The sequence below is a fragment of the Hyperoodon ampullatus genome, assembly GCF_949752795.1.
Source record: "Hyperoodon ampullatus genome assembly, chromosome: 3".
NCBI lineage: Eukaryota > Metazoa > Chordata > Mammalia > Artiodactyla > Ziphiidae > Hyperoodon > Hyperoodon ampullatus.
In genome coordinates, this window is record NC_136916.1 from 32,802,364 (window position 1) to 32,829,921 (window position 27,558).

Genomic DNA, 27,558 nt, shown 5'->3' on the forward strand with positions numbered 1-27,558 from the left:
ATAAGTATAATTCTAGGGTCTAAGAATTGGAGGTCCCAAAGAGCCACGGAGGTAGGAAAGAGGTGCTTGAGTCCCTTTACTAACTTAGCTGTCATTTGGTAAAAGCCAACTCTGTGAGAGAAGGCAGTGGAGCCGGTCAACTGCTATGTGCAACAGAGCCTGGACTGGGAGACTGGTTACATGAAAGGGATTCAGTAAATAAGTCACGATGTTGCAGGTAACTGGAGCCAGGTTGCTCACTGTCAAAGAAGAAAGGTGGCAAAGAGAAAGACTAGAATATATCCTGGGGCAGTGGATTGGAATTGGAGTATCAGTGTGAATTTATGATTTTTAATGGAGAAAAAGAGATAAACGTCTTAGCCCCCCAGGACCTCAGAATGTGACTTTACTTGGTCACATATCTCTTGACCGTGATAATCAAGTTAAAATTAGGCCATTAAAGTGGACCCTGATCCAGTGACAGACACAGGGAGAATGTCATGTGAAAATAAAGGCAGAGAGACTTCCGTAGCAATCCAGTGGTTGACTTTGCCTTCCAATGCAGGGGGTGCGGGTTTGATCCCTGGTCAGGGAGTTAAGATCCCATGTGCTTCGCAGCCAAAAAAACCAAAACATAAAACAGAAGCAATATTGTAACAAATTCAATAAAGATTTTAAAAGTGGTCCACATCAAAAAATCTTTAAAAAAAAAAGAAAAGAAAGGCAAAGAGTGGAGTGATCTTTCTACATGCCAAGGACCACCAAAGATTGCCAACAAACCATCAGAAGCGAGGAGAGAAGCATGAAACAGATTTTCTCTCATAGCCCTCAGAAGGAACAAACCCTGCCTAGATCTTGGTCTCAGACTTCCAGCCTCTAGGAATTATGAGAATTAATTTCTGTTGTTTAAGCCCATCCAGTTTGTGGTACTTCACCAGGGTAACGCCAGCAAACTAATATGATATATGTGCATGTGTATGTACTTACATATACATATTTCCTAGCTCTTTCCATTAAGAGGGCCAAGACCTCCCAGACCACAGAAGGTCTTCCAGATCTTGGCTTTTAAATACCATTCTTCACCAAACAGAGCAGGACTCCATGAAGAAATGGCTAAGTCCAAGGCTGACACAAAGAAAATACAAGATGAACCTGGAACACCTTGATATGCCAGAAAGTCAGGAAGTACTCAAAGAATGATGAGCATATCTCAAAAGGACATAGAAGCTAGCCTGAAAAGTCTCCCACTCACCAAAGATGGAAAGATTTGAGCATCAAAATAACTGATGATAATAATGGATTAGATTCCCTTCAATAAAATAAGAATCCATGAGTCTGCATTGATATAAATAAGTGAATGAATAAATGCATAAAGGGAAAGCTCTATCTTATAGTTGAATGCCAACTAATAAAGGTAGAAGAAATGATGGAATTAGAAAATACTACAGTGATAATTATTTGGGCAAGAATCATCAGTAGATGCAAAAATCTGTGAGTAAATGTTTGATGAGGAAGAAGATATTTACTTATTCCCAAAGAAGCTCTCCATAAAATACATTTTAATCACTGGGCACAAAGCACTTATGAATTTACACACACACACACACACACACACAAATATATGGGAAAGAGAGATTCAGAAAAAGAATGATAACACATATGCGGTAAAATGTTAATAATGGGGGAATCTGGGTGAAGTGAGTGTATGGGTGTTCATTATATTCTTGCAACTTTCCTGTCAATTTCAAACTATTTCAAAATAAAAAGTTAATTTAACAAAATGGAACACACACACACACACACACCTACCTCAGGATGGTATAAATGTTGTGATATGCTGACCACTTCTCCAGATCTTCAAGGAAAGCACAAGCCTTAGGTCCAGCTGCCTTTTCCAAAAGCGGAAGGAGACGGGCACATGGATATTTCAGGAGAGAACCTTTCGGCCTGTGGTCAGTAGTGAGATACCACTGTCTATCAGATAATCCCTTGTCTTTGGAAGTGTCAAAGCCAGCTCCTCCACCCCAAGATAAATGTAGCACAGACATCATGTAAGTGAAGAGAAAACATGTAGAGGATAAGACTGAGACCTAGGCGGAGCCAGAGAATGAGGCTTCTCTCAAACCTCTCCTGCTGACAGATACAGGTGGGTAAGCCCATCTATGATGGTGCTACCTGAGGTAAGGGCCTGACCTCCAAGATCTATTGTTTCATGTTTCCCCAGGCACTATCTGAGGGAAACTATAAAGCAAAACATCAAGGCATATTGCTAAGATGCATAATTCAGAAAGATGAAGGTTAAATTCAAAGAGAACTTAACATTTACTCAGCCCTTTTCTTATGTAACAAGAAGGCAAGACGTAGCTGGCTGCTGACATTGATCCAGTAGCTTTAAGATCGTAGGGCTGAAGTCTCTGAGACTTACTTGGCCTTTTCCTCATGAACCCAAAATAACCGCTGCAACTCCAGCCATCACATCTACATTCCAGGCAAAAAGAAAAAGCACATCAGCTGAATCTGTTCCTCAATAAACAAGAGAGCTCTTAGAGAACAAAACGAAAGGTAGTCACAATGACTGACGACTCACTCCACTGTCAGAGAAGGGAATTGTTGTTTTTCCTATAAAGCATGACCAGTGACCACAGCATGCTGTTTTGCCTTCTTTCCTTTTCTAAGATAAGGTTTTGTTGTGGTTATCCAGTATAGAATTATATTATGTCTCCTGCAAGTAGTAATGCATGACAGAAGCCTAAGCAGTGAAAACATTTAATTATCTCACATAGCAAGATGGCTGGAAGAAGTGAATTCTGGTTTTGGTGAGCAATTCAAGTATATCAGCAAAAACAAAGCTCTTTCTGCTCTGCCATTTGCAGTAGGTTAGCTTCTTTTTCTTAGTTGTATAGTACTGAGATATAGTCTCAGGAGAGATTTTCTCTCTCTGCTGGGGGTTTCCATGCTGGGAAGATGTGAATCTGAGGCCTTTGGAAGCCAGTTTCCCACCACACGAAAAGAGAGTGTTAGCAGGAGAAAATATGCAAGAAAGAGCTAAGACTCAGAACAAGAGACAGCACCCTGGAACCCCACTGGCCGGAAGTTCACCTCTAAGTGTCCCTGTTTCTGTGCCCATGGGTCATCTTCTTTTTTAGTCTTTCCTCTAGTTTTTGACTAAAAAATTGAGTAGTCCAGAGTCCCACTTCTGTGTACAAACCCCCCAAAATTAAAAGCAGTGTCTTGAGGAGGTAGTTGTATACCCAAGTTCACAGTAGCATCATTCACAATAGGTAATATATGGAAGCAACACCAGTATCCATAAATGGACTCATGGATAAACAAAATATGGCATATACATGCAATCGAATATTACTCAGTCTTAAAAAGGAAGAAAATTCTCACACATGTTACAACATAGATGAACCTTGAGGGTGTTAAATGAAATAAGTCAGTTACAAAACGACAAACACTGTGTGATTCCACTGATACGAGGTCCATAGAGTAGCCAAAAATCACAGAAACAGAAAGTAGAAGGGTGGTTACCAGGGGCTGGAGGAGGAGGGAATGAGGAGATGTTTAATGTGTATTAAGTTTCAGTTTTGCAAGATGCAGAGTTCTGGAGTTTGGTTGCACAACAATACACATGTACTTAACACTGCTGAACTCTACACTTAAAAATGGTTAAGACGGTAAATTTCATATTATGTGCATTTTGCCAATTTTTTTTTAATTTTAATGAACTGAGTGGTGTTTCTGTCATAAACAACTAAAAGTTTCCTGACTTTAAAACCCCCAATGTAGGGGGCCCAGGTTCAATCCCTGGTCAGGGAACTAGATCCCACATGCATGTTGCAACTAAGAGTTGGCATGACACAACTAAGGAGCCAGCGAGCTGCAGGTAAGGAGCTCACCTGCCTCAACTAAGTCCTGGCACAACCAAATAAATATTTTTTTAAAAAAAGAATAAAAGGAGGAGGAAGAGGAGGAGGAAACATGCTGTAGAGAAAGAAGAGAACTGACTGGAGAACCCCAACATTTAAGGTCAACCTGCAAAAAGAGTAAGAGTGTAGATGACCAGATGAAGTCTCCCATAACTGAGGGTGATGAGCCAGCAGAAAATGATGGCAAGGAATCCAAAGGAGAAAAGTCTCAGGATGGAGGGGATTCATCAACAAATTTGAGTGGCCTTCTAGAGGCTAAAGAGTGCAAAAACTGAAAAGTGTCGATTGGATTTGACGATTAGAAAGTTTTTGCAGAGCAGAAGCAAGAAGAAATATAATCCTGCAGCCTGTGGAACAAAAACTACATTCACAGAAAGATAGCCAAGATGAAAAGGCAGAGGGTTATGTACCAGATGAAGGAACAAGATAAAACCCCAGAAAAACAACTAAATGAAGTGGAGATAGGCAACCTTCCAGAAAAAGAATTCACAATAATGATAGTGAAGATGATCCAGGACCTCCGAAAAAGAATGGAGGTAAAGATCAAAAAGATGCAAGAAATGTTTAACGAAGACCTGGAAGAATTAAAGAACAAACAAACAGAGATGAACAATACAATAACTGAAATGAAAACTACACGAGAAGGAATCAATAGCAGAATAACTGAGACAGAAGAACGGATAAGTGACCTGGAAGACAGAATGGTGGAACTCACTGCTGTGGAACAGAATAAAGAAAAAAGAATGAGAAGAAATGATGACAGCCTAAGAGACCTCTGGGACAACATTAAACGCAACAGCATTCGCATTATAGGGGTCCCAGAAAGAGAGAAGAGACACAAAGGACCCAAGGAAATATTTGAAGAGATTATAGTAGAAAACTTCCCTAACATGGGAAAGGAAATAGCCACCCAAGTCCAAGAAGCGCAGAGAGTCCCACACAGGATAAACCCAAGGAGAAACACACCGAGACACATAGTAATCAAATTGGCAAAAATCAAAGAGAAAGAAAAAATTTTGAAGGCAGCAAGGGAACAAGGACAAATAACATACAAGGGAACTCCCATAAGGTTAACAGCTGATTTCTCAGCAGAAACTCTAAAAGCCAGAAGGGAGTGGCATCATATACTTAAAGTGATGAAAGGGAAGAACCTACAACCAAGATTACTCTACCTGTTAAGGATCTCATTCAGATTTGATGGAGAAATCAAAAGCTTTACAGACAAGCAAAAGCTAAGAGAATTCAGCACCACCAAACCAGCTCTACAACAAATGCTAAAGGAACTTCTCTAAGTGGGAAACACAAGAGAAGAAAAGGACCTACAAAAACAAACCCAAAACAATTAAGAAAATGGTCATAGGAACATACATATCGATAATTACCTTAAACGTGAATGGATTAACTGCTCCAACCAAAAGACACAGGCTTGCTGAATGGATACAAAAACAAGACCCATCTATATGCTGTCTACAAGAGACCGACTTCAGACCTAGGGACGCATACAGACTGAAAGTGAGGGGATGGAAAAAGATATTCCATGCAAATGGAAATCCAAAGAAAAACCAAATGATCATTTCAATAGATGCAGAAAAAGCTTTCAACAAAATTCAACACCCTCAAAATAATAAAGGCCATATACGACAAACCCACAGCAAACATCATTCTCAATGGTGAAAAACTGAAAACATTTCCTCTAAGATCAGGAAGAAGACAAGGATGTCCACTCTCACCACTCTTATTCAACATAGTTTTGGAAGTCCTAGCCACAGCAATCAGGGAAGAAAAAGAAATAAAAGGAATACAAACTGGAAAAGAAGAAGTAAAACTGTCACTGTTTGCAGATGACACAATACTATACGTAGAGTATCCTAAAGATGCTACCAGAAAACTACTAGAGCTAATCAATGAATTTGGTAGAGTAGCAGGATACAAAATTAATACACAGAAATCTCTTGCATTCCTATATATTAATGATGAAAAATCTGAAAGAGAAATTAAGGAAACACTCCCATTTACCATTGCAACAAAAAGAATAAAATACCTAGGAATAAACCTACCGAGGGAGACAAAAGACCTCTATGCAGAAAACTATAAGACACTGTTGAAAGAAATTAAACATGATAAAAACAGATGGAGAGATATACCATGTTCTTGGATTGGAAGAATCAACATTGTGAAAATGACTCTACTACCCTAAGCAATCTACAGATTCAATGCAATCCCTATCAAATTACCAATGGCATTTTTTACAAAACTAGAGCAAAAAATCTTAAAATTTGTATGGAGACACAAAAGACCCCAAATCACCAAAGCAGTCTTGAGGGAAAAAAGCAGATCTGGAGGAATCAGACTCCCTGACTTCAGACTATACTACAAAGCTACAGTAATCAAGACAGTACGGTACTGGCACAAAAACAGAAATATAGATCAATGGAACAAGATAGAAAACCTAGAGATAAACCCACATGCCTATGGTCAACTAATCTATGACAAAGGAGGCAAGGATATACAATGGAGAAAAGACAGTCTCTTCAATTAGAGGTGCTGGGAAAACTGGACAGCTATATGTAAAAGAATGAAATTAGAGCACTCCCCAACACCATACACAAAAATAAACTCAAAATGGATTAAAGACCTAAATGTAAGACCAGACACTCTAAAACTCTTAGAGGAAAACATAGGAAGAACACTCTTTGACATAAATCACAGCAAGATCTTTTTTGATCCACCTCCTGGAGTAATGGAAATAAAAAGAAAAATAAACAAAAGGGAACTAATGAAACTTCAGAGCTTTTGCACAGCAAAGGAAACCATAAACAAGGTGAAAAGGCAACCCTCAGAATGGGAGAAAATATTTGCAAACAAAATCAACGGACAAAGGATTAATCTCCAAAATATATAAACAGCTCATGCAGCTCAATATTAAAAAAACAAACAACCCAATCCAAAAATGCGCAGAAGACCTAAATAGACAATTCTCCAAAGAAGACATACAGATGGCCAAGAAGCACATGAAAAGCTGCTCAACGGCACTAATTATTAGAGAAATGCAAACCAAAACTACAATGAAGTATCACCTCACACCAGTTAGAATGGGCATCATCAGAAAATCTACAAACAACAAATGCTGGAGAGGGTGTGGAGAAAAGAGAACCCTCTTGCACTGTTGGTGGGAATGTAAACTGATACAGCCACTATGGAGAACAGTATGGAGGTTCCTTAAAAGACTAAAAATAGAATTACCATGTGATCCAGCAATCCCACTACTGGGTATATACCCAAAGAAAACCATAATTCAAAAAGACACATGCACCCCAATGTTCACTGCAGCACTGTTTACAATAGGCAGGTCATGGAAGCAACCTAAATGCCCACTGACAGACGAATGGATAAAGACGTTGTGGTACATATATACAATGGAATATTACTCAGCCATAAAAAAAGAATGTAATTGGGTCATTTGTTGATACGTGGATGGATCTAGGGACTGTCATACAGAGTGAAGTAAGTCAGAAAGAGAAAAACAAATATCGTATATTAATGCATGTATGTGGAACCTAGAAAAATGGTACAGATGAACCGGTTTGCAGGGCAGAAATTGAGACACAGATGTAGAGAACAAACGTGTGGACACCAAGGGGGGAAAGTGGCAGGGGGTGGTGGTGGTGGTGTGATGAATTGGGCGATTGGGATTGACATGTATACACTGATGTGTATAAAATTGATGACTAATAAGAACCTGCTGTATAAAAAAATAATTTTTTTTTAAAAAAAGAAAGTTTTTGCAGAGCTGATTCAGTAAAGCCAAAAGAGAAGGTTCTGAATTACAGTGAGTTGAAGCATTCAGAGGTGAAGAAAAGAGACAGAAAGCACACACAGTTTTTAATGACCTTGCAAGATGGTCACTTAGAATCAATTCCATAAGCATGGTTTACAACCGAGAACAATAGGGAGGCAAAAGTGAAGAAGCAGCGCTAAGTGTGACCACATTGGGAGGAAAGACCCGTGGTCCTGCCCAGTGGACTTTCTGCTGACAGCCTGTTTTGAAGACTCAGGCTGGCCTGCTCCCTACATCAGCCCCTCTTCTCCCTTAGAGTGGCCGGTGGATCCCCACCCTCACCTTGGCCATCAGCCTGAGTCTGATCTTGGCCAGGAGGGTTTTAATCAGGACCAGCCCCACACCATAGCACTGAGCCCTGAACTGTCACATGGTAGGATGTCCCTGCCCTTTTCACCTGATGCTGTTATGGAGCTGTCGCCTCATTCCCAAAGACCAGTGCCCCCCTCCTGTCCCAGTTTGAGGGTTCCACTTGCTCCATTTGTTTACAGTAAAATCACCTGTCTCCCGTCTACTGCCCATCCTCAGCGGTCCCTATTCTCACGCCCTATGGCTAGACCCATCCAAGACTCTTTGCTTGTGATAGGCTTTTTAGTATTCACAATAATCCAATAAGGGTTGGATCAGTGTAGAAACTGGTGCCCTGAGAGGCTAACTAAATTGATCAAGATAAGAGGGGTAGGGGCTTCCCTGGTGGTGCAGTCGTTAAGAATCCACCTGCCAATGCAGGGGACACGGGTTCAAGCCCTGGTCCAGGAAGGTCTCATGTGTCACGGAGCAACTAAGCCTGTGCCCCACAACCACTGAGCCTGTGCTCCAGAGCCCACCAGCCACAACTACTAAGCCCATGTGCCACAACTACTGAAGCCCATGCACCTAGCGCCTGTGCTCCGCAACAAGAGAAGCCACCACAATGAGAAGCCCACGCACAGCAACAAAGACCCAACACAGCCAAAAATAAAAAAAATAAAAGATCAGATTGGTAGGAATGAACTGACCCAGGCATCCCACCAGGTCATCTAGTTCCGAAGTCGATGTTCTTCCACACCACATCAGCTGCCACTCACAGCATCCCACAGAAGCACACTGCAGCTGCGTATCTCTGAATGCCAACTGCTTTTTGTCCATATTACTATCCTTCACCACCTGTACAAACGCTCCTATCATCCTTTCACTATGACAACTATTTTTTGCCTGAATGTCTCATACGTGCTGCCACCTGCTGAATACCATATTTTCTTGCTACTTGACGTATGGACCACAGGCTAGCACCAGGCATCACTTGGAGCTTGTTAGAAATGCAGAATTTGGGGTTCTGCCCCAGATCTACTGAATCAGAATCTGTATTTTAACAAGATCCACAGGTATATGCACATGGAAGTTGAGAAGTGCTACTGTATTTTACTTGCTAACTGGGCTTCCTCCCTGACTTAACGGCTACAGCTGGTCCTCCACCCTCCCACCTCATGCGGGCAGGTCTCCTCTCAGGTCCAAGTGTCTGAAGTTGGCCCTGTCCACACTGCAGGGTGGCCATGCCAGGCAGAGTCCAGAAATATGAGTTCATCCATGACTTCCATAATGTGATAACACAGTTTAAGACCTTTAGAAAGAGGTTGTCTCTGTAAGCTGCATTTGTATGCTTCTTTTCTTGGGTTCCTTAGTAGGAGTGTGAGTGTTTGCATCTGGAAGCGATTTTCATTTTTAGTCCTCTATAAATAAGCCAACACATGATTTCCTTCATTACACTCTGCCTGGGGCCCTTTCACTCATTCATCAGCACCCACAGCTGGAGAAGTCCACACCCCCACTTCCACCCTCCCCAACCCACAGGATCAGTGTAAACTGTGGGCTTGAGGCTGCAGTGTCATCACCTGTCCTGTGGGCCTGGCCTGGACAAAATGCTGGAACTCACAGGTAGCTCCTGCTGGAGCCCCAGTCAACTTACCTCAGGTTGTACTTCCAGGCCGAGGCTTCATTCCTGAGTTTCTGTTTTGTTACCTGCCCATACCCGTTCCCCCTTCTGGAGTCCTACACTTCCCTTTATAAGCTCCTCTTGTTACTGTGGCTGAATCTGCCAGACGCTTAGCTGTCAGGCTTGGCTCTCCTGCTAGGACACCTACCAATTTATCTAGCCAGTTGTTTGCCAGTATCATCCAGAATCTGCCATAACCTTCCAAACTCTGCACTGATTTAAGTCTCAGACTGACTGCTCGAAGAGAGGACACGCTTGGCAGGAGATATGGGAGGAGCTTCAAAAGGACTTGTCTGGTTAATGTTTTTTGAGGTGAACAGAATGGATTTTATGTCACCATAGTTTTCACATGAATTATTTGTTTTTTGTTTGTTTGTTTGTTTGTTTTTCTTTTTTGAGGTGCATGGGCCTCTCACTGTTGTGGCCTCTCCCATTACTGAGCACAGGCTCCGGACGCGCAGGCTCAGTGGCCATGGCTCACGGGCCCAGCCGCTCTGCGGCATGTGGGATCTTCCCAGACCGGGGCACGAACCCGTGTCCCCTGCATCGGCAGGCGGACTCTCAACCACTGCGCCACCAGGGAAGCCCCTCACATGAATTCTTTATACCATACAAACTGTCCTACTTAATATCACTTTCTTTTCAAGGCTGTCTGGATGCCCCTGGAACAGTAGATTGCCCAGGATTCTGGCTAGGAATCACACCTCTGGGACCTGGACGGTGCCAGAATTGGGAGGGGCTCACACTCAACTCTGGGGCATGGCAAAAGTTTGAGCCAAAAGAGCCCTGGGATTAAGGTAGCTCTGGAATTGCAGCCCAAAGATGTCAAATGGAAAAGGAAGGCAGGCAAAGAAGTAAAAGTCAGGTCTAAAGTAAAGAATCTACCATTGAAATCAGCAAGACAGGACAGAAACAGGAAAAAGAATCTGCAGAGATTCCTGGGGATGCAGGTCCTAAGAAAGTGGGAGCACAACTTTAATACAGAGCCCATAAATTTTCCATAGGTGGGGGGAGAAATAAAAGGGCTAACCTGGTTCAGACCAAACAAAGCAGGGCAAGGGATGCTAGCTGATGCTATAGTACATAGATCCTGGACTGATAGCTTCATTGGAAAAAAAAAAATTGGATACAGGTCATTCTACCAAGCTGACATACCAGCCCAAAGTCAGGAGCATAGCACCATAGGACACTGCACAACATGGCCAATAAACACACAAAAAAAGTTCAGCATCATTGTCATTAGGAAAATGCAAATCAAACTATAGTGAGATATCCTCCTACGGAATGGTTAAAATGTTTGAAACTGACAATACCAAGTATTGGTTAGAATGTGGAGCAACTGGAGCTCTCATAAACTGCTGGGAGGAATGTAAACTGGTATAACCACTTTGGAAAACCTCCACTCCCAGGTATGTACCCAAGATAAATAAAAGCATATGTCTACACAAAGATTTGTACCCAAATGTTCTTTTCACCATTTGTAATAGCCCAAAACTAGAAACAATACAAATTTCCATCAACAGGTGAATGGATAAACAAGTTATGGTATATCCATACAACGGACTACTACTCAGCAATGAAACAGAATGAACTAGTGATACACACAAAGCATGGATGATTTCTACAAATCATTTGCTGGGATGAAGGAAGCCAGTCAAAAAAGAGCACATGCTGTATGATTCCATTTATAAAAAATTCTAGAACATTCAAATCAATCTAAAGTAACTGGAAGCAGGTCATCGTTGCCTGAGGATGAAGGTGGTTGGAGGTAGGGATGGCAAAGAGGATGAGGAGTGTTTTTGGGGTGATGGAATTGTTCACTTTCTTCACTGTAGTGATAGTGTCATACATCCATTTTGATCCATTTTGCACGTGTCAAAATGCATGAAGTTATACACTTTAAGTGTATGTAGTTTATGATACTTCAGTTATACTCTCCGCCCAAAACTGAATAAAAGCAAAACAAAATAAAACAAACAAAAAATCCAGTGTGCAATTCACCATGTTCCCTTTCTTCTTCCTGCCATGGTGACCAGCAACCAACGGATGACAGTGAAGCTTCTGTCAGTCTCCATTCCTGAATGAGACATGGAAAAGGTTTGCCAGCCAAGCTGGGATGAACATGTAGCATAAGCAAAAAATAAACCTTGATTCTTCTAAGCAAGTGAGACTTAGGGATTATCTATTACCGCAGCATAACCCTAACCCATCTGACTGACAACAATCCCCAAACCCAACATATTATCCAAAGTCTCATTAAAAAAAAAAAAAAGTTAACAGTCCAAAACATAATAGAATATGAAACACTACAGTATATAAAATCTGCCTAAGGAATTTATGAAACATAAATCAGACTTCTATTTATTCAAGTGACAGAGTAATTATCAAGGTTAGTTCAAGATAGAAATTCTTGAAGACATCCATCATACCCATCACAACTTAGGTGGTTAGAGGAGAGTTAGAACATGATAGGGACAGATGGAAATTTTGAATATGCCACAAGCCACTCCTGTATGACACTACGATACTATTCAGAGCAGACTGAAGAACACAGAATACACTGTAAAGAAAGAAAAATACAGTAACATGATGGTCACTAGCTGTGAGATGCACTGAAACATCTCTCTACTCTTGGGAAAGAAATTTGGTTACATAGAGACTATTTGAGGATCCATCCCAGATAGTTTAGACAGGAGTTTCTCAATTAATATGGGGGCTCCTTGGAATGAGAGCCAAAAGGAGATCAAGATTAATGTTTCACAAGAAGTAGGGCAAATGGAAAGGCAAATTCCTGACAAGAGACTAGACTGGCCTTTGGAAGAAAATTAATACTTGATGTCATAAAGTATTTCATCTTGGGCATTTCAAGAAGGAATCAGATGCCATCATCACTATGAAAATGAGACCAGAGTGTGGGTCTAAGGCAGGGTCTATCACAGGAGATGCCCGATGGACCACTACGCTCAGCCATATATTTTCCCAAAGGCCTCAAAGGTACATATTTTGACGTCATCTCCAGGTGAGACAGAGTCACAGAGCACACTGATAGGACAGAGAGATGATGCTTTCACCGGGGAGCATTAGACGTGTAGCCCATCAACAAACCCACTGTACAGTGTTAGCTATAGGACATTTTTGTAGTAGAAGTATTCGCTTGTAAAATGTAAACTTTAAAATATGATCATTTTTGCAACCACACTTCATCTTCCCTTCATTTTTACAAAAACAGTGCCCTTCTAATAATGAGAATGGCCTGGGTATTCCCAGTTGCTGAGAAGCTGCAGACAAAGCATTCATATCCATACCCTTACCCTGCCAACTACCCACTCCACCCCCAACCTACAGGACTAGACCTTTTCACTCCCTGCTTCGGAGCCAGTAAAAGTTTAGGGCAAGAGTAATGTATTCTGAGAAGGATGCAGCCATCCGGTGACAGAGCTCTCATAAAGGGGGCTGTGGGAGAAATAGAAAGAGGACCAGGGAGGTAAAATTAAGAAAATAAGAAAGTGTCCATGGAGGATGCCCTCTGAAAGTCTCAACCATAATGTCTAGTCCACCTTTTATCCCATGAATGGTTCAAGGGACATTGTTCATATAAACTTTCCAATGCTATTCTGCTTGCTCCAGGTTACTGGAATTTTCTGTAAAGTGAGTCACCTCAACTTTCTCCTGAATTCAAATCTTCCCTTCCAATCTCCTCCCAATTCAGTCTTTGAAAGCCTCTGGTTATACAGCTTATCCATGGCAAAGTTCAAAGGCTCTTCATTCCTATCTCTGTTCACTTTTCCCAATACCGGACACAGTAAATAGATTTCATGTCACAAGTCAACTATCATTGATTGGTGATGGCACCTGAAGGAGAGTGTTAAGAAAGATTTTTGAGATTGTACCTAAGCTTGATGTGAAAGAGCATCCTAACTGATTACTGATTTCTTCCATGTGGAGGAAGAGTAAGGGCAGAAATGCCCGGGATGTGCTACCCCCTGCACTGTCTTACACTCACTTCCCTACCCTGGGTCTGGACTCAATCTTATTTTAAGACAAATCTCTAATTAGACTTCACACTGTCTCTATCTCTAAACCACACAATTCCTTTGGGAAGTATACAGGGTATAACTCCTAAATAATAGAGCCAAGAAAAATATATGTGTAATTAAAATAGCAAGATTATAAGGAAAAAATCTGCAGAAGTTGGTGTTCCTCTGGAGACATGCAATTCATGCCCCGTTAGGACAGCATACCTTCCTTCCCCTGAGAGCACACATTCCCTTGACACAAAAATAAAACAACGGGTGGGGGAATTAACCTCAATTAAATTCCAGATCTGGGTGGGATGCAGTAGAGAGCAAGGGCATGGTTGTGTCAAAGACAGACACCGATTTTCATTTCCAGAAATCCATTACAGAGCAAAAAGCATAATTATGACAATTACACAATAAACACAGAATATGCTCCCAATATACCAATATAAATATGACTGCCCTGTGATGAAATTTTGTGTGGCCATGGGCAAAAGCTTGAACAGAGCATGAATAAATATAAATAGCTTGATTTGTTGTAGTCATCAGAGCATGAGTTAACCTTTTCTTTCTTTTTAGTTTGGTTTCCAACAATGTTGTTCGTACAACAAATAATTTGTAAGAAGCCATTAAGGTGGCTTGGTGACAATTGGAAAAGCAATTATAAATTCCTGCATCTCTGAAATGAGACTAAACCAATGGTGCAGAACCAGAGCAGGGAGAAGCGGAGCCTCTGCACTCAGATTTTTTTTTTTAATTTTGCCTGAGTAAAAAGAAGGTTTGATTTAAAGAGACAAGACATCTTTATGTTTTATTCTAAGAACATGACCTATTTACGAAGGATTGCTCAAATGGCCTCTAAGCTTTACCCCATGTATTAACTGCTGAGCAGTTTTGTTAGGCACTGACCTACTGCCACAGTGCCCCAAGCTGTCCTATTAATCACTGCCTTGGGGCAAGCTGTGCATCTCCTCAATGCTCTTCTGCATGCACTATTCTGATACCTGAAGGAGACACATGATATCAACTGCTCCATCATCAGTGCCTTAGCAAAGCTGGATTGACTGCTGGTCCCCGAGCAATGTCCTCAATGTCCTGAGGTGAGGGAGGAGCCAGGACTCAGAGCCAGTGAGTGGATTCCACCCACCCCCGGATGTGCAGCAGTTTGAGGGTGCATCCTGACTGGTCTAAGTCAGTCCTGGTATTCCCATGCTCCTACCAATGAATGGGTCAAGACCCCTGGAGGACGTTAATCAGCACACAAGGTTTTCCTACGTCCTTATGATTGACCCAAGTGGGGCCAGTGAGACTCTAGAAAAGGTTGCTGGGCATTTCTTTCTTTGGATGTGGCTGCATCCACATGTGAGGTCTAGAACTCTGTTGCTAGCCTGATTAAAGCAGAGTCAAGAGGATTACAGGAAAATAGAAAGTGTGCCACTGGATTAAGTCAACCTCAAGATCACCCCACCCTTGAATTTCTAGTCATATAGCCCTCGTTGTTTATGACAGCTTGAATTCCATCTTCTGCTGCATCCTAACTGATGGCTAGACCTCACCTCTGACCTCCCTGCTGAGCCAGACAAAGGAACCCTGATGACACTGAAAGTTGAGACAGGCAGGCAAGACACACCTCCAGGGGTTCTCTTATCCTCTTTATCCCCACCCACCTCCTGCACATTCACACACATTTACCTGGAATTCAGATGACAAGAGAAGTGAAACAGGCTGTAGAGATCATCTTAATTAAACTTCTCATAATACTGATGAAGAAATTGGGATTCTGGAAGGAAAAGGAACTTGACAAATACTATTCTGTGAGGCAGAACTATATCCTTTGATATTCAACCAAAATTTCAAATTCTTGGCAAACTCCCCAATAATCACCTCCCCCACCACTTTTCCAAGCAGAATAGGTTACTTCTAATTCATTGGCATCAATACATTTGTACCCACCTCTATTTGAAATAACCCTATAACACTGTGTGATTACTGGCCCCCACTAGACTGTGCAGTGACATATAACATTATATTAGTTTCAGATGTACAACATAATGATTCAATATTTGTATGTATTGTGAAATGATCACTACAATAAGTCTAGATAACATCCATCAGCATACATACCTACAGAATTTTTTTTCTTGTGATGAGAACTTTTAAGATCTACTCTCTTAGCAACTTTCAAATATGCAATACAATGTTATTAATCATAGTTGTCATGTTGTACATTACATCCCCATGACTTGCTTATTTTAAAACTGGAATTTTGTTCCTTTTGACCCCCTTCACCCAATTCCTCCAACAGATTGGCAGCCACCAATCTGTTCTCCATATCTGTGAGCTTGGTTTTTGTGTTTGTTGGTTTTTATCTTGTTTTTGTTTGTTTGTTGTTGTTAGATTCCGCATATAAGTGAGATTCTATGGTATTTGTCTTTTTCTGACTTATTTCACTTAGCATAATGCTCTGTTTGTCCATCTATTTGTCACATATGACAAGATTTCACTTTTTTATGGCTGAATGATATTCCATTTTTTAATACATGCCACATTTTCTTTATCCACTGATCCATTGACGGACATTTAGGTTGTCTCTATATATTGGCTATTGTAAATAATGTTACAGTGAACATGGGGGTGCATATATCTTTTTGAGTTAGTGTTTTCATTTTCATTGAATAAATGCCCAGAAGTGGAATTACTGGATCATATGGTAGTTCTATTTTTAATTTTTTGAGGAACCTCCATACTGTTTTCCAGAGTGGCCACACCAATTTACATGTCCACAAGCCATGCACAAGGTACCCTTTTCTTCACGTCTTCACCAACACTTGTTATTTCCTGTCTTTTTGAGACAAGCCATTCTAACAGGTGTGAAGTGATATCTCATGTGGTTTTGATTTGTATTTCCCTGATGATTAGTGATTTTGAGCATATTTTCATATACCTGTTGGCCATCTGTTTGTCTTCTTTAGAAAGATGTCTATTCAGATCCTCTGCCCATTTTTAATTAGATTGTTTGGGTTTTTGCTACTGAGTTGTATAAGCTGTTTATATATTTTGGATATTAACCCTTTATCAGTCATATCATTGGCAAATATTTTCTCCCATTCAGCAGGTTGCTTTTTCATTTTGTTGATGGCTTCCTCTGCTGTGCAGAAACTTTTAAATTTGATACAGCCCCACTGTTTATTTTTGCTTTTGTTGTCTTTGTATTTTGAGTCAAATCCCAAAAAATCATTGCCAAAACTGATGTCAAGGGCTTCCCTGGTGGCACAGTGGTTGAGAGTCCACCTGCCGATGCAGGGGATACGGGTTCGTGCCCCGGTCTAGGAGGATCCCACATGCCGCAGAGCAGCTGGGCTCGTGAGCCATGGCCACTGAGCCTGCACGTCCGGAGCCTGTGCTCTGCAACGGGAGAGGCCACAACAGTGAGAGGCCCGCGTATAACAAAAAAAAAAAAAAAAAAAAAAAACTGATGTCAAGGAGCTTACGACTTATGTTTTCTCTCAGGAGTTTATGGTTTCAGGTCTTACATTCAAGTGTTTAATCCATTTTGAGTTCTTTTTTGTATATGGTACAAGATAGTGGTCCAGTTTCATTTTTTGCATGTGGCTGTCCAGTTTTCCCAATACCATTTATTGAAGAGACTGTCCTTTCCCCATTGTATATTCTTTGGCTCCTTTGTCATAAATTAATTAGCTGTGTGTGGGTTAATTCTGAGCTATTCTGTTCCATTGATCTATGTGTCTGTTTGTATGCCAATATCATATTGTTTTGATTACTATAGCTTTGTAATATAGTTGGAAATCAGGGAGTGTGATGCCTCCAGCTTTGTTCTTTCTCAAGATTGCTTTGGCTATTCAGGGTCTTTTGTGATTCCATACAAATTTTAGGATTGTTTGTTCTATTTCTGTGAAAAACACCATTGGAGTTTTGATAGGGACTGCCTTGAATCTGTAGCTTGCTTTGAGTAGTATGGACATTTTAACAATACTAATTCTTCCAATCCAGGAGCACAGAATATCTTTCCATTTATTTGTGTCTTCTTCAATTTCTTTCATCAATGTCTTATACTTTTCAGTGTACAGGTCTCTCACTTCCTTGGTTAAATTTATTTCTAGGTATTTTATTCTTTTTGTTGCAATTATAAGTGGGATTGTTTTCCTAATTTTTCTTTCTGATGGTTCATTATTAGTGTATAGAAACAGATTTCTGTATATTAATTTTGTATCCTGCAACTTTACTGAATTCATTGATTAGTTCTAACAGGTTTTTGGTGGCATCTTTAGGGTTTTCTATATATAATATCATGTTATATGCAAATAGTGACAGTTTTATATCTTCCTTTCCAATTTGGATGCCTTTTATTTCCTTTTCTTGCTTAACTGCTCTACCTAGGACTCCCAATACTGTGTTGAACAAATATGGTGAGAGTAGACATCGTTGTCTTTTTCCTGATCTTAGAGGAACAGCCCCCAACTTTTCACCATTGAGAATGAAGTTAGCTGTGGACTTGCCATATATTGGCCTTTATTATGTTGAGGTACATTCCCTCTATACCCACTTTGTTGAGAGTTTTATCATAAATGGATGTTGAATTTTGTCAAATGCTTTTTCTGTGTCTACTGAGATGATCATATAATTTTTAACCTTCATTTTGTTAGTGTGGTATATCACATTGATTGATTTGCAGATGTTGAACCACCTTTGCATCGCTGGAATAAATCCCTCTTGAACGTGGTGTATGATCCTTTTAATGTGTTGTCAAATTCGGTTTGCTAATATTTTGTTGAGGATTTTTGCATCTATGTTCATCAGAGATATTGGCCTATAATTTCCTTTTCTTGTGGTGTCTTTCTCTGGTTTTGGTATCATGGTAATGCTGGCCTCATAAAATGAGTTTGGAAATAATTCCTCCTCTTCTAATTTTTGGAAGAGTTTGATAAAGATAGGTATTAATGTTCTTTGAATGCTTGATAGAATTCACCAGTGAAGCTTTCTGGTCCTGGATTTTTGGTTTTGGGGTGAGACTGTGCACTTATTGAAGGCAGAGACTACTGTCTTCAGGTGCCTGGTACTAGTAGGTATTTCACTGTTTGTTGAATGAACAGAGAAAAATCTTTAATTCAGTAGAACCTCATCATGTTAAACCCCCTTTGTTCACATAGAATCTGTGATATTTCTGAATGGGGATATGGTAGGCAGAATTTCTAAAATGACCTTCCAAATCCTTCATAACCTGTGAATTTAATGAGATACCACTCTTGTGATTATGTTATGTCATACAATATCATTGGCCTTTAAAATGAGCCATTAACCAGATGGACCTAATCTGATTACAGGAGCCATTAAAAGTAGACAACTTTCTCTGGCTGGATGCAGAGAAGGAAAACAAAAGAGAAGTCAAGGAGAACTGAAGCATGAGGAAGATCTGATGCACCACTGCAGGCTCTGAAGACAGAGGGGTCATGTGCCAGGGAATGCAGGCAGCCTCTAGAAGCTGAGAACAGCTCCCAGCCAATAGCCTGCAAGCAAATGGGGACCTCAGTTCTATAAACACACGGGACTGAATTCAGGACTGTCAACAACCTGAAGGAGCCTGGAAGCAGACTTTCTTCTAGAACCTCCAGATCAGAGTCCAGGCCACAGACACCGTGATTTTAGCTTGGTGAGACTCTAAGCCCAGAACCCAGCTGAACTTGCCAGGACTTCTGAGCTAAGAAACTATAAGATTTTGAATGGGAGTTTGTTAAGGAGAGGAAATATTGTTTTAAGCTGCTAAGTTTGTGGTAAGTTGTTACACAGCAATGGAAAACTAATACAGAGGGTTATTAGGGCAGTGGGGGAGGGGAGTTTTGCTAAGCAAATTATTAGAGTAAACCAGATTTCAATTCTCATGTTAACCTACTTAGAAACAATTGGTTTCCAGGCAGTTTGTTGAAAGGACTTTGGGGATCATTTGACCCTGAGGAAAGAGGTTGCATCTCAAGCCAAGTCCAATCTCAATTCGCCCAGCTACCAAGAGTGCCCTGTGGAGAAGAATTGTGAGGCCAAGCCTGGATTTGAGGTAAAATTAATCTGTAATTGATCAACAACATATTCCAGGAGCAGAGAACATAGCAGTGATTGTATGCATGACAAATAGCTACTATTCCAACTCTAATCCTAACCTACCCATTTGGGAACTACAAATCCAGGGAAAGGATAAGATCACATAGTCAATAAAGAGTAGAACTAGGACCCCAAGCCTCCTAGCACCCAAATCTAACTTTCTTTACACTGTGCAGAGTTTACTAACTTCTGCTGAGCTAAAATATTGATCTTGTTCTGATTCACACCTCAAGACTCCCCTGGCCATGGCAGCAGCCCATGGCTCACATCGTGAGTATTGGTGTCTGCCTGGGGACAGAGCCCATCTTGAGAAGCTTACAGTCCTGCAACCCACTATGTGTGTTCAGAGCTGGCCAGTGGAAGGAGACCATTTTTCCTTCTCCTCTCCCTCTCTTCTCCTAGGAAGGTGGAAACAAACTACAACCCTGGCATGAAATGAGAAGGCTTCAGTCCATGGAGAACACCAAAAGGAACTCAGAGACACATGGTGAAAGTCAGTGGACACAGCAGAGAAGAAGCAAGCAACTCACAGACCCTGGGGAACTCCCCATGCCACCGTGTTTATTGTTACACACGGGGTGACAGGCCTCACGAGGCAATACAGAGGCTCCTCTTGGAATCTTACAAGGCCCTGGCAATGGCCATTTCTTACTCAGGGAGTTGTCTGATATTTTGTTTCTTCTGGAAAGCCTGTGGTTATGACTGAACAAACTCAAAAGCAGCCTCTGGAAAAAGCTGTCCAAATTCTCTCTCCAAATAGTTGTTTCTGTAACGAGATAGATCCCAGACCCATCTGTGTGCTCCGGAAGGCTCCTTCCTCTTGCTGGCTTCTTCGGGTTCTGCTTAATGGACTTCTGATTATAGCAGTCCCAGAGTGAGCCTGGCTTATATATGAGGAAAGGAAATCAGCAGGGAACACTCACCTTATGATGCATAGAGAATGAGCTTCTCGCTGGAAATGCAAATTTTGAAGGATGCATATCTCACTTCTGAATACATAATGGTCCCTAATTAGCTCACAGGTAATTAGCGCAATTACCAAGGGCCAGCACACTCCTAAAGCTGTGTGCCTAGGGTATTTTTCCCTAGGGAACATAAACTCAAATGATTAAAATTCCTTTTCAGCAAAGATTATGTTTTTCCACACATTAACACTGAACCAGTGTTGGTTGTATGTGGTCACAAACGTTCCTGTTTACAGCCTTCTTTGTAAGTCATTGCCAGCAGGATCTTAGCTCCACCCTTAATTCAATAATGAGTGAAGCCAATCTGACAAAGACATAGAGATGTAGGGGAGCAAAGTTTGCCACATCAAAGTGCCTCTTTGGCATGGGATGATTTGGAGCTGAAAACAATCAAGGCTAAAAAGACTCAGGAAGAAAATTTGACCTTCTCCCTAACTGCCTAAAAGAGGACCTGTTCCAGAAGGGAGCTGTCATCACAGGTAACCATAGTGTGAACTAGGTGTGGTAGACAGGGAGGAACCTAGCAAAGTCTGTTTCTTAAAATCCCTCTCTGTGTCCCACTGTCTCTGCTGGTGCAGCAAACATTTGTTTACCAAACACTTGCTTTTCAATCTCCTGGTCAATTGCTTTCCTCCCCTTTGAAGTCACAAACCACTATCCCCAACATCCTCTTTTGTCTTTTGCTGAAGATGGTATTTAAAGTGGGGACTTGGCCATTTTAGCGAGCTATTCAGTTTTCCTGGATCTCTCCCATGTATACATGTTATTAAACTTTCATTTGATTTTTTCTTGTTAATCTGTCTCATGTTAATTTAATTCTTAGATCAGCCAGAAGAACATAGAAGGGTAGAGGACAATTTCTTCCTCCCCAGCTATAGTCATCTATTGGGTGAGTCAAGGGCTGGGGTGGGAGGTGGGGGTAGATTTGAAGTTAGTTATAAAGTTCTCAAAGGCATAGGAATATTCATACTTTTAAATTCAGTAACCCCACTGTGGGAACCCTTTTAGACAAAGGAAATCATCCTAAATAATGAAATAACTCTATGCACTGTGTCAGCCTGGGTTGCTCAGACAGCCAGGGTGAAATTTTAAACATTTAGGTACCACTCCTTTATTATCAAGGAAGCAGGAGTGGGGGAAAAAAAGGAGAATGAAGCAGAAAAGGAGAAAGAACCAACATGGGGGGCGAGGAGCTACCCATTGCTTGGTGTTAAGCAAGACTGATTATTTGATCTCACAAAACTGCTTTGAACAAGGCCATACAATGACCACGAATCAGCACAGTCCATCTGCCAGGAGGAAGTGAAGAAATTATCCCCCAGCTTCCATCTCCCATTGGTCAAAGTCTCCCCAGTGAGGCATTAATTCCTTCATACTTCCAGGCTGCACAGGTGTGGATGCCAACAAGTTCCCTCAGTGTCTCACACCTCAGATTCCACAAGGGATCCTGGAGCATGCAGTGAAGTGCAGTAGGATGTGCACTGAAGTTGGACAGAGTCTATCCGGATGTGGTCACCACAGAGGCAGTTGAGGCTGGACTACGTGCCCCAAAGCCATAGAGATGCAGAAGCTAAGAGGATCTGAACAGGACTGATACATGCACAAAAATGTCCATCTCAGTGTGGATTCCAATCAAAAAGCACAACCTTTGCAGTTAAATCATCTTCTTTGTGAATCCTAACTCTACTCCTCACCAGTTGCAGGACTTAGGGCAAACTAATTTCTTGGCACCTAGATTTCCACATCTATTAAATGGAAATAATACCTACCCCATAGGAATGTTTCAAGGTTTGAATGAGATAATCTGTGTAACACATGTGGACTAGAACATAAACTTAGCAAAACTAAATTCCCCTCTCCCTTTAATAATAAATTGAAAATAACATACATTTCCAACCATAGAGGAATGGTTAAGTAAATCATGATGCAGCCAGGTAATGGATCTTCTCTGTGCATCCTTTAAAAATGACAATGGGGACTTCCCTGATGACACAGCGGTTAAGAATCCTTGCTCCCAATAATGCAGGGGGCCCGGGTTCAATCCCTCGTCAGGGCACTAGATCCCACATGCATGTCGCAACTAAGAGTTCTCATGCCCCCACTAAGAGCCTGCCTGCCACATCTAAGGAGCCCGCCTGCCGCAACAAAGACCCGGCGCAACCAAATAAATAAATAAATTTTTTTTAAATGACAAAGAATATGTGGGAAAATGGGAAATGGCTTATGTATCGAGGAAAAGCACAATACAAAATTGTGTGAGTACAATGTGGGAGGAGGGTGTTGTATGCACACAGCATACTATGTGCAAATACTTAGTGACGTGAACACATGTGGCATTTCTTGGGGAAAGATTTGAAAACACTAATGAGTAATGCTACTAATGACTAATGTGTTTGGAAAATACTAATGTGTAATGTTAGTCAATACCATTCACTCTTTTTCCTTGTTAACAGAACTCCAAATTTGTTCAGAGTGGCAATGTGCCCATCACCAAATGACCAATCATGATTTGTTTCAACCAGTCTGGAAACTCTTTCTCTCCAGATTCCCAACCACCCTAGCAACTGAAGAAGGCCATGTGATATGCTTCTGGAAAAAAAAAAAAAATGGTCTAATGGAAAATCTGCTCTATGGAGTTTAGGAAAGCTTTGTTTTCCAAATAAAAAAAAAAAAGAAGAGTAATATGGCAGGCGCTGTCCCTTCCCCTTTCTTTCTTTGGATGTAGATGTAAAGTCTGCGACTACAGCAACCATCCTGTGAACATGAGGTGACCAGCATGAGAGGAGGGTCCAGAAATTCAGCCCTGTCATTTTTGAGCCACTAAATCAACATCAAAAACTACTTTCAATCTCTACACATTTATTTGTTTAAACCTCTACGGTCAGGTGTTCTGTTACTTGTAACCAAACCAACTGATATAAGACACCGTGCTAGTCAATTTACATTCCTATATCATTGATTTTTACAGTAGACATTTAAGGTATCTTTTATCAATATAATTCCCATTTACAAATAAGAAAACTGAGAACCTAAGTGACTTATCCAAGGTCATCACACTATTACATCTCCAAACCAGAATTCATACCCAATCCTTATCTTAGAGTCCTTTCCATAGCCTCCATAGAACATAGTTGTGTACAGAATACAAGGGAGATTATAAGGCAGAGAAGCCATGAGGCTGGTAAGAGGCACCGAGTCCAGGTTAGAAATGGTGTCGTGTGCCATGCTAGGGGTTTTGATTTTATTGTATGGGTGATAGAGAGCAGCAATATGTCAAGACCTACCCTTCAGCAAACATCGCTGCCATGTTCCCAAGGCATTGTGCATGATAGAGCTCAATAAATAATAAATGAATCCACCCATCAATCAATAAACCAATAAATAATTGGATAAAATTCTCCATGTACACATGGAGAATGAATCAGAGTAGACAAGGTTAGAGCCAAGAAGACCATTTAGGAGATAATTGCAATACCTATTCCACATGAGAGATGTTAAGTAATGAACTATGGCAGTGTCTATAGGACGGCGGGGGCGGGGAACAAATTCAAGAGCAATTCAGAAAACAGAATTGATAGGGTCCCAATTCTCACATGGCTACCGGCTTGTCTTCTTAAAAGAATATTTTTATTAGGCCACTTGGCTGACCAAAAACCTTCAGTGGTTTCCCACTACTTGCAGATAGATTACATCCTAAAGTTTGCCACCTGGCGTTCATGGCCCTTCATTAGATTCTAGCTCTAAATCTTCAGAGTAACTATTCATCAAAAACTGTTGAATAGAAAGACAAGTTAATTAATTATTTAATTTGCATAACATTTAATCATGTACAAATACCTTCATCTACATTATTTATTTGTTTGGGTCCTCCCTCATTTGCTATTAATTGTTTCCCAACAACCATGTGAGTTAAGCAGAGGCAGGACTGGGCAGTTACAAGTTGCATGGTCTTACAGATGAAGAAACCAAGATTCAGAAACACCAAGTGTTAAGTTGACCCTCTGGTCAGACCCTCCCCATCTGCTGCCTCTGTACTCAAGACAAATCCTGTACTGCAACTTGACCCCAAGGTCATGGTCAACTTACTCAGCTTATTGACCCCAGAACAGAGGGCATGCCTGGTATCCACTGACTCTGTCCAAACCTCAAATGAACTCATGATCAAATCCCACGTCCAGAAAGCTTTCTGAGCAAGAAAACTGAAGTCATCACTCTTAACCCAGAAATTGGTTTACAGATCTTTGTCCCACACAGATGGATCATAAACTGCTCTGTTGAACACTCTGTCAAATATGAAACTTCTGAAAGCTTTTTAATGGGCAAAGATGGTTCTAAATCTTTCACAAATCTTCTCCTAGTGATTGCTGTGGCAAATATTTTCCCTCTGGCTGTACTGTATGTCAATATCTAGAGTTTCTGACTAACCACAATTCATCCTTAAAACCCTGCATTAAGTATACCTCCTTCAGGAAGTCCTCTGGGGGTAGAGTTGGCTTTCTGTCCACCAGATTCTGCTTCCTTTCTACAGGTTTGAGCTGTTTCTGGAGAAAGCCTGCCCAGCCAGGGACAGCATTTCCAACCCTTTAAAGCCTAGATGGGGCCATGTGACTGGTTCTAACCAATGAAATGTGAGGGAAAGGAATGAGTATCACTTCCAGGTCAAGATGATTAAAAACTGGGTGTATCTTCCCTAATTTCTCTATTCTCCCATCAACTGGCCAGAGTTCAGCACTCATGGAGACCTTAGAAGCCACAACATACTGAAGATGCAAGGTTTTTGTTGGATTGAGTCTCCAGACTTGGAGCAGAACTTCTCTATCCACTCAATCCCTTACCCATAACCCCAGTGCCCATTAACCAAGAACACCTGCAATCAACTATTAAATGAGTGAGAAATCTCTTTTATAATGCCAAGCCCTTGAAATTTTGGATTTTGTTGTCATTGCTGCTGCTATAGCTAAAATTATCATGACTAATATACCCTATAAATCCCTTCAATAGTGTTTAACATTTTTTTTAAAGCTCTACTAGCTTCATGAAAAAGCTATACTACAACTTCCATGGTTGTTCTTGTTGTATTAGAATAGAACACAGTCATTTTTGTGTCCATCTTTCCTACGAACTTATATCTCCCCCTTATTTGATTTCAGTATTGATCCCCACTCATTCAACATACTTTTATATAAAACTATTTTGTCCTCTTAGTGAGGAGACTACAACAATGTAGTTCTTATTATCCTGGTTTTACCCAAAACAAGCAAACAAACAAAAACCATCGAGGCTCTGAAAGTTTAAATTGTCAGTGTAGCCTGACTGAGTACAGACCCCAGGTGCCACATGGTTTGGTGGCCAGTAATGATAATCTCTAACTGATTCCCACTTTGATGTATATGGTCAAGGTGCCCTAGTTAATAACTTGTCTTCTGATATAGGAATGTTTTCTTCTCTTTTGTTCTTTTAGAAATTTTTAAGAGATTTCACTACCTGGTGGAATACATGAGGGATGTTGATTCTCTCATCCTCAGGCCAGCCTCAGCCCAGCCTGGGCAAATCCCATCTCAGAAACCTGGTTGTCATAATCTTCTATCTAGTTGCAATGCCATTCTTCACAATATTGGGATTTTATTAATAAGAAAAAGATGGTAAATGGCTACTGAGTAGAAAAACAGCAGTTTCTGCCACATTACTCTGTTATGTTCAGGGTTAAATTCCCATTGAAATAAGAGCCAATCAGAGTTCTTAATTGGAATATCCAGAACACAGCCAAAGTAAGCAGGTAATGGTCCAAAAGTATTAAGCATGAATGATCTCTGACACCATAAAAAGTCCAACAAAGGAGAAACTACAGTCAAAGGGGACACAAACAAGGGATCTGGACAATAAAGCTGAGAGTTTAAACAATGATCTGTCCACAGCCCACAAGATGATTATGAAAAAGAACTGGTGCTTTGCCTCAGCCCAGAGCTGTTTGGGCATAAACCAGTTGTAAGTGTGGTTGGTCCAAGGTTTACTGAGATGGCAATGGAAAATTTGTCTGTAATGGAGGTGGGTGCAGAAGAGCAGCTATAAAACTGCCATTTAAATGACGTTACTCTCCTATTCAAGAACCTTGCTGGTCTGGTTCTAGATGGAAATTGGAACCTAAGCATTCATCTTCCCATTCTCGTGATTTTCTAATAAAATATCTAAAGACATGAAAAATAGGAAATTTTATATCAGTGCAATGGAGGGTGCCATCACAGGCTAGAAAATTTATGTAAGTTGTCTAGAATGGAACTGGTTGGGAAATTGGAAATTTCTAATCATCTCCTAACTGATAGCATCTGAAGAAAAAGCTCATCTACAAAGCAAATTGGAAGTCTCCCTAATAGAACCACAGAGCACACCTAACTGGCAATGGCAGTGTTTAAAAACAAGTACAAGTAAAATCTAAAAAAGAGTGGATATATGTATATGTATAACTGATTCATTTTGCTGTACAGCAGAAACTAACACAACATTGTAAATCAACTATACTCCAATAAAAAAAAAATGGGCAGAGCATATGATCCTTCAATCCCACTCCTGGGCATATATCCAGAGAAAACTATAATTGGAAAAGATACTTGCACCCCAATGTTCATTGCAGCGCTATTTATGATAGCCAACACATAGAAATAACCTAAATGTCCATCGACAGATGAATGAATAAAGAAAATATGGTACATATATACAATATATATATATACTCAGCCATAAAAAA